Here is a 13,824-nt window from a genome sequence, read left to right on the forward strand (position 1 = left end):
AGGCATTTGCAGATCCACAGGTCAAGCCACTGTGCAATCACAGCTACAAAGCAGACACCTCTAAAAGAAGGAAAGGAGCTGCAGCACACCCTGTGCATCAAAACGGCACTGAGTTTTTTTAATTAGTGATGGCAAATACACAGTCACACCCAGAACATGTTCTGTCTAATCAGGATGCAGCTTGCAGTTACAGACCTGAGGTCCACAAGACTATTTTTAATAAATGTGTCTATGCCCTAGCTGGTGATAATGAGACATGAATGCCAAAGGAACATAAGTACTGTACCTTGCTTTCTAATTCATCACCATATTAGTGTTTTTTCCCCTTACCTTTCCTCATAAACATTTGACTCAGCTTCCTCTCTGCAGCAGAGAAGAAAGGTCAGGCAAGATCCTACTCTAATTAAGCTCTCTGAGGAAAAGTCCGACGATCGCTGGCAGATACAGTGCAAAAAGCAGTAGAGCCCTGGCAGAAATGCCTCTAGACTTTACTGTGAAATGTATATGATAGTAGACAGCCAGGCAAATGATGCAGCTGCAAGCAGGCAGCTTTATAGTTCCACAACTACATGGAAGCTTCCAGCAATTCAACAGGACTATTTCCAAGACAAAAGGTATGAAAGAAAGAGAAATGGCCACTAATTTTTAGTACTGCGGTGGAGCAAAAAACCCTGAAACAACGGGAAAGTTACTGGACAGTACAGGGCGAAAGCAAAGTATAAACATCAGAGAAAAAAAAAATCCACTTTTTGCTTCTCTTCTGCTAGACATTTGTAGGAAGAATATTATTAGAATGTTCCAGTTGAGAAGATCATTGTGAAGAACAAGAGGGTTTTTCAAGAAGTATCTGAATATGGATCACAGAACCTGTCCTTTTTGTATATCTGGACTTGGAAGCATTCATGTAACCCTGGTGAAGTCTAACTACGCTTACTGTCAGCTTCCCCACCCCCCCCCTTTTTTTTTTTAAATAAACATTTAGGGTGGCTTGCCGACTGACGCTAATAAAAGCCTAATCTCTTTAAAAGTGCAGGCAGAGATCACTACATAAAAGACATTAAATCCTGTTAAATTACACAGACAGGCCACAGGCATTTGCGGATACTTTGGTATGCTGGAGTGCTTAGTATTCAAAATTCACTTACACTATTTTATTTTTGTTAGTACATTTTAGCATTTCCTTTTCCTCACATGAATTAAGCACAGGAAGGCACTTACCATCTGACACAACTGCCAAATGATCCTCTGTTGTGTCGTTACGGCTTGTCAGATTCTCTGCATGACATTTTGCTGAATATCACTGTGTTCGGATCTTTGGAGGTCTTGGTTTTCTTTTATGAGTTCCCGTCAGTGGTCAGCTGTTGAAAGCCTCTGTTTCCAGTGGACACCTTTCTCTCGCCCTTTATGGGATCCTGAGGTTTTAAAGTAAACAATTCATTGTCTTTCTGATAAGTCATATTAAAATATTGATCTGAGGGAGGGAGATGGCCCTCAGTGCATAGAGCCAGAGTCACCTTTAGTCAAACTGGAAAAAAGCTCTGAAATCTCAATTTTCTCTGTCCCTTCAGAGAGAGCATATGTGGGTAGGGAAAAATGGAAAATACAGGTTGTTTTGAGCTGCCTGTTTTGCTTAAGCCTGAGATGAAGAGTGTTTACTCTGTCTTCATATTAATTGCTTACTTCGTACGGCAAGACTGATTTCATCAATTCCTCGGATCACAGTGCTAATCTTACTGTTCACTGCTGTGTCTTACCAATCTTGTTTAAATTTTTTTATTTTGATTTACTGTCTTTTCTACACAGGAACTTTCAGAACTCTCAAAGAGCCTGTCACATTTTTAATAGGTTTTACTTTCCAGCCCACCTATGAGACGGGGGAAAAAGTCTGACTTCAGCTGAGCCTATCCGAACACCAATGGCAAAACCAGGAATTAAACACACATTTCAGGACCTCATCCAGATAACCAACAACTAGACCATTGCATAAATCCCCAAATTAAGGGCATGATAAATTTTTGTGAAGGCTAGCATGGGATTTGAACCTGAGATTTCTCTAAACATAAATTAAAGTCATACCTTCAGTACAATAACCTTCCTGATAGTTAACTAATGAGTATTTCATTGCTTACTTCCATTACCATGCTTCTATTCCATTAGAATGTAAGTATTTTGTAACAGTCTTAAGTAAAAGTAATGTGTTTTTTTTTTAAAGCAAAGTTTTCAATACAACACCTCACAAAAGTGAGGAACCAGGTCACTTTACTGGATATGTTCATCCAGCAGCAGAAAACCACTGCAAAATCAAATCTGAAAAAAATTCTGTGTCTTGCACTCTCCTTGGTTTCCAGCTTTAGTATAACTAGACCTTCAACACAAATGCAACTTTTGTCCTTGTTAAGATACCTTCCCTCACCACAGCCAGGGTGAAATGAAACAGACCAGTATATATGAGCTCTAAGAATCAGAGCTCTCCTTTCGTGGGAAGGGTCCTGCACGTAATTGATTCAAACACATAATACAATACCGTGTAATGGAAAAAAACCTGAACTACAAAGCTACTAGAACACCCTCATCTTTACCAATTTGTGGCATGTCTTTTCTCCTTTAGGTTGTCATGTATTTGGACTGCAAATTTGTCATAGCAGGAACTATCTCCTACTGTTTCCTAAAATGCTGTTTTCTAATCACAGTGTAGCTCCAGTCTCAGATACACCAGTAATACAAATAATGTCAGCAGTCATGAATAAAAGAAGACACTGAACTGTGCTTTCTATGCAGTAATGAAGCTATATTTATAGGTTATTAGCAGTCTTATCATTGCATATACAGTTCATGAATAGTTTTTTCCCCTTATGAAAAACTCTAGAATTTATAATTCTCAGGGATTTAATGACACATTTTATAACCTTAGTTGTAAAAGCAATGTTAGTTGCCTAATATAGATGATCCGACTGTTTCACCATAGTCTTTTCCAGTTTTGTTAAAGCAAAAGATTTAATTAGCACAAAGCACAAATTAATAATGCTAACAGGTGACATTTAGTAGGAAAGCAGAGAATTAAATGAGACAGGAAAAGAAAAAGAGCACATGCCTGAGTTTTAGCTTTCATAATCTGTGCTATATGACAGAGTATTGGAGAAACATAGTGAAATGAAGAGTTTTGTAACAACACAATCCTAGTCACTTGGTTTTAGGTTAAAAGTGCCAGTAATCTGTGCTACCTAACTTCAGGTGCTGTACAAGAAGGGAGACCATGGCTACGTGTCAATCTCAGCTGGCTACGCAGCCCCTTGGATGCACTGATATAGTCTCACTTTTTATCCTTATAAAGACATTAACAGGAAGATGACTGGGGAAATTCTGGAGCGAATCACCATCTGGCTGATCACTAAATGTCAGACAAAACCAGGATCTATTGAAGTCAAAAGAAACATTTCCACTAATTTCTGAAAGATCAGGATAGCATCTACAGCATTATATGTCTGTATATTCTTTGTGTATGCAGACATCTTGCGCAGTGGGGCCCAACTGTTTCATGATTGTTATTACTAATACACTTCCTGTAATATTAGGAAAAATATACCCCCAGTTACAGCTATTTTCTTTGTTTAGAGTCCCAGTGGTTAGGGCTTTTTGATGGTGCTCTCAACCTTTGTGTTACCTTCTACTCTTGGTCTGTTTAGAAAACCCTCCTGAAGCAGGGACTGCTTTTCATTTGGTCTTGATACTGCTTGTTTTTTGGTGAAAAGTCTCTTATTTGGGACTTGTACATGCACACAGTATAAAGATGACAGAATTACTAGTAGTAGCAGTAGTACTAGTTCATAGTGTGCCCGTAATAGTAGAACAAGGTTTGAGGAAAATATTTATTTAAAAATTACCTGTACAATTATACCAGAATCCTGTGTGCAAACTCCATATGCCATTCTGAAAATACGGACGTGCATTTTAAATCTACAGAAGGTATCCGACAATTTGCTTAATCATAAAAAGAGGGCAAAAGACCTCAAATAAAAAAAAAAACCACAAAATGCCACATGTTGTCCAAAACCAGCAGAGAAAGACTAAAATGTGCTACTTTTACCCACAGAGGAAACACCACTTACTTGGTATTTCTGGAAAAAAAGCTGTTTTCGTCAAAATGGCGATCTGCGATTGTAGGTGAAGTACTGCCCACTACACATGGAGCCACTGGTGAGAGTCTGAAACAGCATTGCAACATTCATTACGGTTGCAGACTGGTTTGGGTCCAATTCTTTGAAATTAAATGCCAAATTATTTGGAAATTCCTGAAAAAAAAAGGAACTGGTTTGTTTAAATGTTAGTAAAGGTGACACAAGGACAAATAATGCAATACACATTGCACATTCATCTGAGGGCCAAATTCTTCCCTTGAAAATATGTAGATATGACCCCAAGCAAAATTATCTAACTTTGAAGTTCAGTCTAACTTTGAAGTTGGCACTGCTGAGAGCAGAGGACTGAGTCCTGTGACCTCCAAAGGTCCCTTCCAACCTAAATTATTCTGTGATTGTGTGATTCCATTTTATGTGCATAGCTCTTGTTGACTAAGGTCTCACTATACAAAGGACAAAATTTGATCCATACAAGAGCTCTTTCCTACCATTTTTCTTATATAAAATATGGAGGATATGAAGAGTGAAATAGAAATCTGAGGAATGGAGTCTTTTCTATGTGGAAAGAGTAAAAGACCAACTCCAAAACTGAAGGAATAACTTACCACAGGGGCAAAAATAGGGCTATGTTAGGAAGTTTTTCGCACTGCGAAGATTTAACAAACAGTAGAAAGCTACGGTTTGGCTCTGCAATACCTTAATTATGAAATTCTTCAATTAAGAACAACAATTTTGGCAAAAAAAGGAAGAATAAACCTTCTTTGCAGCTGGTTAATTTTGATCATAAATACATTACATGTTCAGCAAAGCTCATTTAGAAAGCCTGTTTGAAAAGGCTTAAAAAACACAATTATTTTGTTTATTTAGAGTAGATTTCAAAAGCCACTTTCACCATTCAGTTCAAACTGAAGACTTTCAAATCAGGATTCATTTACATGACACGAAAGAGGCTCACCTGAATCAGTTCTCATTCTTTTTTTCTCTCTACACTTAAAATCAGAATAGTATGAACTTTATATGAAAAAAAATAACACAGAGAAGGATCATGGTGCACATCTAGAGTAAGTGGGGAGAAGCGGGTGCATTGGGAAGAGCTTTCTCTTCCTCATTTGGATGGCCTGAGACCTCCTGTTATCCAGCTAATTTATCACAAACCTCAGGTTAAAGTCAGTTGCAGTTTTGAGGGAGATGGGAAACTGGACCCTCAGTCGAGGAGGGAGTTAGAGCAAAAGATTCTGATCTGAAAAATCTGATGCTATAAGATACAGACTTTAAAAAGGAACTACTGAGGCACCAATCCAGGGAGACCCCAATTCTGCAGTCCTCTGGAACCCCGATATTTAACCATTTTCCTTCCCTAGATTCCAGCCTCAGAGCTGTTGCACTAATGGCCATTCACGTATGAGAACTTGAGTTGTATCTTTATGGCTTACTCTAGGTCTATCTTTAACGAGCATATAATCAATACTCTTAAACTGATTTGGGGTTGGCTATTTCATCTATGGAAAAATCCTGTTACAATCCGCCAGCTGTGGGCATGTCTTGGTTTAAAACTTTCAGACAAATCTGGGTCAAAGATTTAGGCCAGATCCTTTTGTGGAGAAAACTGATACATATCCAACAATGTAACTGAATTTATCCGTTTGCTATGACTTATTAATTTCAGTGAATCTATGCTGACTTACATCAGTTTAGGATATGACCATATAATTTTTGAGAGGAAATTGCTACAGGGATTCTTGCGCTCAAAGTGGGCAAAGCTGGTATTTATCTGTTTATCCCAGATTACTACAGTATTCAAGGGGCATCAACCTTCATAAACATTGAAGGAAGCACATTTACCAGCGCTAATGCCACAATATAATAGACAAAGGTGAGGCATATGTAGTGCTAGGAGAACTTAGATCACAGAAGGGAAAATATTGTGGCCCTTGTAAGTCAATGGCTAGTGGTTAAAGATTACCTGTTCTGGTCATTCTGACTACTAGATAGAGAAAGATTAACTTAGTGCAGTATAAAGTAGAGCAAAGGTATTTAACCTGGAAACCATGATCTCTTCTGATTTCTACTGGGGCTCAGTAAACGAAATTGATCTGAGTTTCCCAATCATCAAACTCATTACATCAGTTCTAGATCATCCTGGCATTCCCCGTAATGATTGACCATCTGACACATCTGACACAAAGAATTCAGGTTGAGGATTATCTTCAGATTAAGGGTGTAAAGTCTGACTAACAATGTACCATCCATGAAATTTCTGTTTCCCCAGCAAAATAGTTGTGGATAGAATTTAAGCAATTTTGATGTAAGCAGATGGCTAACAGATAAAATTTGTGTTTATTTACCTGTCCCTAGGGGGGAACTCCCCACCCCCCAAGAAAACTACTCCCTCTGCAAACACTGTTATTTGGCTCCTTAGCTCTAAGTCTTTTGCTCAGGTCAGCTATACTGCTTCCATTAGCCTGAGAAATTAACTGTCCATCAGCGGTTATCAAAGGCACAGAACTTCCTTTTTCCTGTCAACCACTGCTGCAGCCTACACATTTCAGGCAAAACATTAATCCTATAGATCACAAACCACAGCAAAATAACCTACTTAGTAATGGACATTTACAAAGAACATACGATTTTTGTAACTTCCCTTCCTACGTTTTACCAGGAGGTCGACAGGCCTCCCTCTCCACATACAGCTGGCTATGAGCACCAAGTGGCATGGCCATAAACCTGCCTTGCCCCCATATTTTATACAGTATTTTTCTGAATTTGGGTCAGTGCATATCAATTCACTATGCTGCTGTATAGTGATTTCTTTTTGTCTGGCAGCTGCTAAATGCATGGAATTTAGTCAATATGCTATAAATGGTTCTCTGATCAGAGAAACGTGTATCACAACCTCTCTCTTGTCCATGACTTCAGTTTCTCCATACCATACTTATTAGGTACTGACATGCTACACACATGGGATACAGAGAGTTTAATCTTAGAACAGTAAATAAAGGCTAGTGATTTCAAGACTATTGCCCTAAATCACTTTGGAGTCTGAGTCCCAGTAGGATTATTATCTTCAGGAACCGCCATAGTAAATCAAACCTTTGCTCAGCGGTGGCCTGTGCCACCTACCTCAGAAAAGACAAAAAAACCCACTCAGCATTTGCTGCCTCCTCTGGTCTACAGATTAATTTACTTTAATATCTTACTAACTTCTGCTCATATGTGTTCAAGTATCATGTATCTGCACGATAAACTCAGCACAGGTGTCCAGAGCTTTACCTGCAGGATTTACCACACACAGCAGCCATGATGCAGTCAATACGCCACAGTGGATTTGAGGTGAGCATCCACTACCTTTTCTTTAATGCCACCTGAGCTGCATATAAAACAGAGTAGACAAAGCACAACATGAAGGTCTTTGATGCAGATGAGGATAAACAACTTTACTAATTTTTTATATTTGCAAGTAAAAAAACTGTTTAAATCCTCTTCTCAGAACTTAAGAGACTTTAGTGGCCTGAAATCTGTTAACTGCCAGTCTGATCCCCTCAAAAAAGACAGAGAGCGCCACATACTCATGGAGCAGAGGCCCCACACTTCACTCCGTGAAGAGTAACATCGCCAGCCAGCTGAGACCCCCCATCTCACCACTGGCTTCTGGCAGACAATGGTGCTGCCGGGGGGGGGTGGGGCGGGGCGGGGGGGGGTGGGGGGGGGGCGGGGCCCAGGCAGGGGAAGCAGAACCTTCTAGAAGGGGCAGGGCTCAGGGCCTGTGGTCTCTGCTGAGGAGATGTTCTCTATTTGTCTGTTGACTCTTCCCTTGGGTGCTATCTCGCCACAGGCAGTTTGGGCCTGTTGGTGCCTGCTTGCTGTGCGTGCTCAGGGGACGTGAGGAGTGCTGCTGGAGGCAGGGCCGGCAGCCCGGGGGGGGGGCGGCTCTGGCTGCAGAGCTGTCCTTGCCAGCCTGGCCCAGGCACCTGAAACCAAAATGTCCCTCCCTGGAAGGAAAGGTCAGACTGTCTGTGGGGATGAAGCATTGCACAGGTGAATTCAACTCCAGCGGCCAGCACTGAAGCAGTTAGTGAAAAGATTGTGGTAGAGAGCATTAGAAGTAGGGTGGAAAGGGTGCTTGGTACCTTTTGCTTGCTGTGGCCAACTATAATTAATCATTATTTATTTAAACTTCTCAGTCATTGGTGAAGTTCATTCTAGATGTGAGTAGTCACAACTTGCTTTTCCCCTGCCTCCCCTTGTGCTTCAAGTGAAACCTTTGAGCTTACACAATTAAAAAGGTTTTGGTATAGACTTTCACATGCGTTTCATTATTTTTGCTCTTTTGATAAAATTGCAGACTTAAAAGTTGGTTTGGTGTCTTGACAAAATCATGAAGACAATGTTTTTATAACTCCATGTTGAAACTTTAACCTATTCTTCCTCTGCCAGTTTGACCTGGCTCTGGCCAAATGGTGACTGGAAAAAGAACTCCCTACAGCTGACCTATATACTAAAAGTACATAAAGTAGAAGCCAGGAAGTAGCTAAGATAAGGCTACTTAAATACAGTTTGGCAGGGTGGGGTTTTTTTCTTTTCTCTATTCTTCTGCACCTATTACCCCAATTAAACAGAAAAATAATGTGGCTATAATATCAATGTTTTGGAGACAAAGAGTACTGACAAAATAAAAAAAAAGTCATCAAGTGTTGTCATCAATCAAATGTTACATTGCAGACACTTCCCTTGCTAAACATAAACTTTACACAGATACAGTATTTAGTCTAACCAGGTAGTTTACTAACTCATTTACTATCCTATGTAGCATGAAATTGAATTTCACATGGTTATTCCAGTCCTGGATACCATAGCTCTGCTGAACTGAAGTATCTTTCACAAAATCGTGATTTCAAGACCTCAGAGAAAATGATTCTGCTGTTTCTTCTTCTAGTCTGTCTCTACAGGTAATCACTGTGCCTGTGAAGAGAATGTCTGTAGGGTAGGGTATAGGCTTCTCAGGTGCAGCTAGTCTTTATTTGCTTAGATTAATGCAGGTGCTGAGCATCAGGCATCGTAAGTTCTCTTTATGTGTTAAAAGAGATTTCTCCAGTGAAAAGAGAAAGAGGACTAAAGCAGGGAGAAAAGGAAGGTAGCTGGTCCTGTAAAAGAGTTGAAGATCTCTCTCCCTCTTTCAGCATGAAAAGTTTATTTGTTAATGCTATGGGAAGGATTTCTTTCAGTAAGCAGAAGCTGGTTTTCAGTTGGAAGCCTGAATGGCTATAGAATTTGTTAACTGGCCAGTGATAACTATGAGCAGTTTACATGTTGCAGATGACTTGCACATAGAAACAACAGGTGAGTGAAATATGGATCTTGAGCTCAAGATAAGATGAAGCAGTAGCAATTCCTGGCCTAGCACTGAAAATTGCAACATTATTTAACAAAAATATTGAAAGAGCAATTATTAATTTACTTTACAGGCTGTAGACACAGGGTTTGGGAGTTACACAGGTGTTTAGACAAATAGGAAATTAGTAAGTCTTCATTAAGATCAGGTGTGAGGGTGGCTCAGGGACCTTTCTAGAGACTTCTGAGTTGGTAAAGTGATACTTGGTGTGGCTAGGTCTTCAGAATAGTCTCTGTTAAATTGGAGAAGCTTACCTGTTGCACTGGGTATTAAATTTACTGGATAGTAACAGTTCTGGAGTTCTTGAGACTGCTCTTCTGGACTGACTCGGCTGGAGTGAGTAAGCTTACAGCTGACAAGTAAGTAGACTTCTAATCTTTGGTTGTAATGGGATGACTCTGAGGTTTCAGTACTCAGCAATTAAAATAGGAGGTGGTGTTCCCTTGGCATGTATTAGATTTGATGCCCTTTATAGAATGGATGTCTGTGGGAAGTGAGCTGGGTCAGAAGTAAATCACTAGAAAACTTGCCCCCTCTGCCCCCTCCCCATCTTCGTGCTATCTCTGAGGGTAGAATTTTAAAAAGGGTGTGGTTAATGGAATTGGAGGTGGCCTTGTGTTTTGGCCTGGGCAAGTGTGATAGTGTCTGGGTCCCTGCCACTTCTGTCGTTTTTGTGTCCTGAATTGGGAGGGAGGCTTTCTGGGTGAGGTTGTTCAGAACAGAGTAACAGGGCCTTTTCAAAATCAGCTCTTGGAAATAGGTGGGTTTTCAGTCTACTAACTTAAGCAGTGTGGTACAGAGCTCCAAAAAATATTTTGCTGAGGTGTAATCCTAAGGACAGTGTTGATGGACTAGGCTAAGGCATTCATGTCCCAGCAATTTAGAAGGTCTAGGCCTTACTAAATACCCATTTGATGTTTACGCTAACATCTGCAGCATATGCATTGATAGAAGAACTTAACTGTATGTGAAACAGGAGTGTTGACACTGGAGTCCCAGTAGCTGAGACAAGAGGTCATCTTCTGCCTTGTTTATGAGTCCTCCTTGACTGGAGACCTTTTATTGAAAGATTGGAGGATAGCTACAGAATGCCAGATCTCATGCAGGCATCAAGGGATCCTCAGCCAAAATGTGGTCTGGTATGTTGTGAAGCTGAGGAAGAGGCTAGATTTAGATGAGTTTTGCTGAGGAGCTATTACAGCCCATACAGTGGTTTGAAGACCAGTGTTTAAGGGTGTATCAGGTGGCTGAGCATCACTCTCACTGAGGCAGAGCGGATTCATAAAAAATGGCAGGGCCCTCTTGGAGTCCTGAGGTACATCATGCTACCCTGTGGATCACGAGGCTTGTCTAGCAGGGCAGTGTTAATGGTGTAATGGTTAACCTCATGGGCTTGTTACCCTGTACAGTAAGCAATGGGGTGGTAGCATATGTAAACGCTTTTTTGGTGTGATGCCCTACAACTCTGAAATAAAAAAAAAATTTTTTTTTTAAGTGAGTATTCTCAACAAAGCTTCAGGGCGCGCTTTTGCTGGTGTTTGAGAATAAAGAACATCCTATCCTCTACCTTACCATGAAATATCTGCCATGAAAATAAAAACAATAATATAGTTGTTCTTTGTGCATATTCTTATAATAGACCATCCATATGTGACTGTGCAAATGTGGGCTTGTTTTCAAAAGGAGCTTGAGCTCAGTGTAAAAGGGAAGAGTTTCTCGTTGGGTGGGGAGGGGAGATAAATGATTGAATGCATGAGCTTTTTAGGAAAAACACCTAGCTTTTTTTAAGCTAATAGGAATTAGCTGCCTATGTAATCACATACCAATTCAGATCACCAGAGCTTTAAATCTCATGACCTCACTAGTTTTCCAGGTTATACAATTTTGTGCTGAGAATACAGTTAAAAGAAAAATTAATTTGAGACTTCCTTTTTTCTGTGCTTCACTTCTTAATATCTCATTGCATTGGTATTAGTGTTTGAAAGAGGAACTAGTTTGCTGGTCAAACTAATTTCCTTTTTTTTTTATTTTGAAATGGAGAAATGAAGATCTGCTTGTGAAAAGTAAGCTTTTTTTTTAAAGGAAAAAAGTGAGGGAGGAGGGAGGACAATTCTGTTTGGTTTGCAACAAATGCCTACTTTAAATATCTGTGTCTTGAAAACATTTTTATTTGGAGATACTGCTGAGAAGTTTCAGGAATATTTTTTTTTTTTTTAGACCAAGGTATCTGCTGTATTAGTCTATAATAGTCCTTAGAGGGATTATATTTCATAGCCACCCTATGGTCCCCATAATGCAATATGACACCCCTCTTCTGCTGAATCATTGATATAATCTTGCTGTTGTTTCTCAGAACACTAAGCATATATCTAAGCTACAATCTTCTCTACATCACATGAACTCTTTAAAATATATAGTTAGTCTCGGAGGTGTCGTCTTCAGCTGAAGAAGCCTGAATTTTCTAGGGTTAAAAGCTAAAACCTTCTACTGGCACAAAAATAAAACAACACTTTCTAACCTCTTGTTATTTTTCTGTTGTATTGGAAATCAATTCAACACATGCAACTCTTGTTTTAGTAATCTCAATGAATTAATTTTTATTTCTATTAAATAGAAGATAGGCTTGAGTTCATATAAAGATAAGTAAAAACTATTTTCATGTCCAAGTGAAGACTCTTAAACTATGCAATTTGCAGTCATTTCAACATTACTTACTTTCAAGGCTTATTCAGGGATTCAGAGATTACTCTCTCTGCTTACTAAGTAAAAAGAAAAACTTTTTTTTAATTTTATGCTTGCAGGATAAATTCTGTATGAAATGAAATTTAGAACTCACCTGCTGTTCCTAGAATACTCCTGAAAACTTGTTTTTCTTCTGAGGATGTTTATTATGACTGGAAGAAACAAAACACCACATATACAAATCTTAATCTTTATCCCCAGTGGAAAGTGGGTTATTTCCTCCAGATACTAGCTGATGTTTTTCCAACTTACATTAGAACGTTATCCTCCTGTCTATGTTATGCGGCTGCCTTTAACATTGTGTGGTAGGAATGGCACCGTACAAAGGTGGCATTTGTATCTGCTGTGCCAAAGCTACAGACTGCATGTGCTGCTCTGGGGTCAGAATGGACCCTTTCTGTGGAGTTTGGCTTTGTTAAAGATTACTCAGTCTGAAACGTATCAAGCACAAGCCTTCTCTTAGATTTGATTATTACTGCGGGTATTATTTCTCTAGGACTTGTCAGTCTGGACTGTTGTTCACCCTTGTGATAGGGCTTCATTTCTCAGGGTGGCATTTGGCAAGGTCTGTTCTCTAGAAAAATTCATTGCAGTTTCAACACCTGTCAACAGGTTTGGTCACTAGGAGCCTGTTCTCCTGTTACAGCTGTTAGAGGCTGTTAGGTTTTACGAGCGCAGTGCCGTTCTTTGGTGCCTCTGGGATAAAAGAGGTTGTAACTGCAATACTCGGACTCTCTCAGCAGACTGATAATGTGCTGAACTGAGGTACGCTCTAATACCATATGGTCACTGATGTGGAGAGGAATGTACATTTTAACATTGTGAAATATGCCTTCTGGTGGGGAAAATGCACAGGTGTTTTCAGTGTGACTGGTGAATTAAGGTATGATATTCTCATGGATAGCTTGTTGGAGCTATTTCACATATGTGAACTTGAGAATGTTAAAGATTAATCATTCTTATCAGCCCTCTGTAAGCAGTAAGCCAGTGCTCTGGTTTAACTTCAGGTAAATGAACAAACGATCTGGGGCGATTCATGAAACTAAGTGGTTTGTGTAGCAAGATTCAGTTTGTTTCACAATTCTTAAATGCTAGTGGAACATAGTCCCATTTTAATTTGGGTTTGGTGAGTAACTCAACCAGACAAAAGTACCATGCTGCTGTGACAAGCAAGTCTGGGAAATTCCTGAAGTTTGTTGAAGATAACTTCTCATCACAAGTACTCAGTGAGCCAACTAGGAGAGATTCCCTCCTAGACTTACTTACGAATAGAGGAGGACTCGTGGGAGGTGTGATGGTAGGTGGCTGTCTTGGCCACAGTGATCATGAAATGGTAGAGTTTAAAATTTTTGATACAGTGAGAAAAAAGGTCAGCAGAGTTGTTACCCTGGATTTCAAGAGAGCAAACTTTAAGCTACCCAGGGAGCTAGTTAGCAATGTCCCCTGAGAAACTGCTTTTGAGGGCTTAGGGGTCCGTGAGTGTTGGTCAGTTTTTAAGAACCACTTTCTGTGTTTTTTTTTTTTCATGGTGGGTTTGTTGTTGTGTTTTTTTGGTTT

Source organism: Pygoscelis adeliae, unplaced genomic scaffold, assembly GCF_000699105.1.
Source record: "Pygoscelis adeliae isolate BGI_AS28 unplaced genomic scaffold, ASM69910v1 Scaffold174, whole genome shotgun sequence".
NCBI classification, from domain to species: Eukaryota; Metazoa; Chordata; class Aves; order Sphenisciformes; family Spheniscidae; genus Pygoscelis; species Pygoscelis adeliae.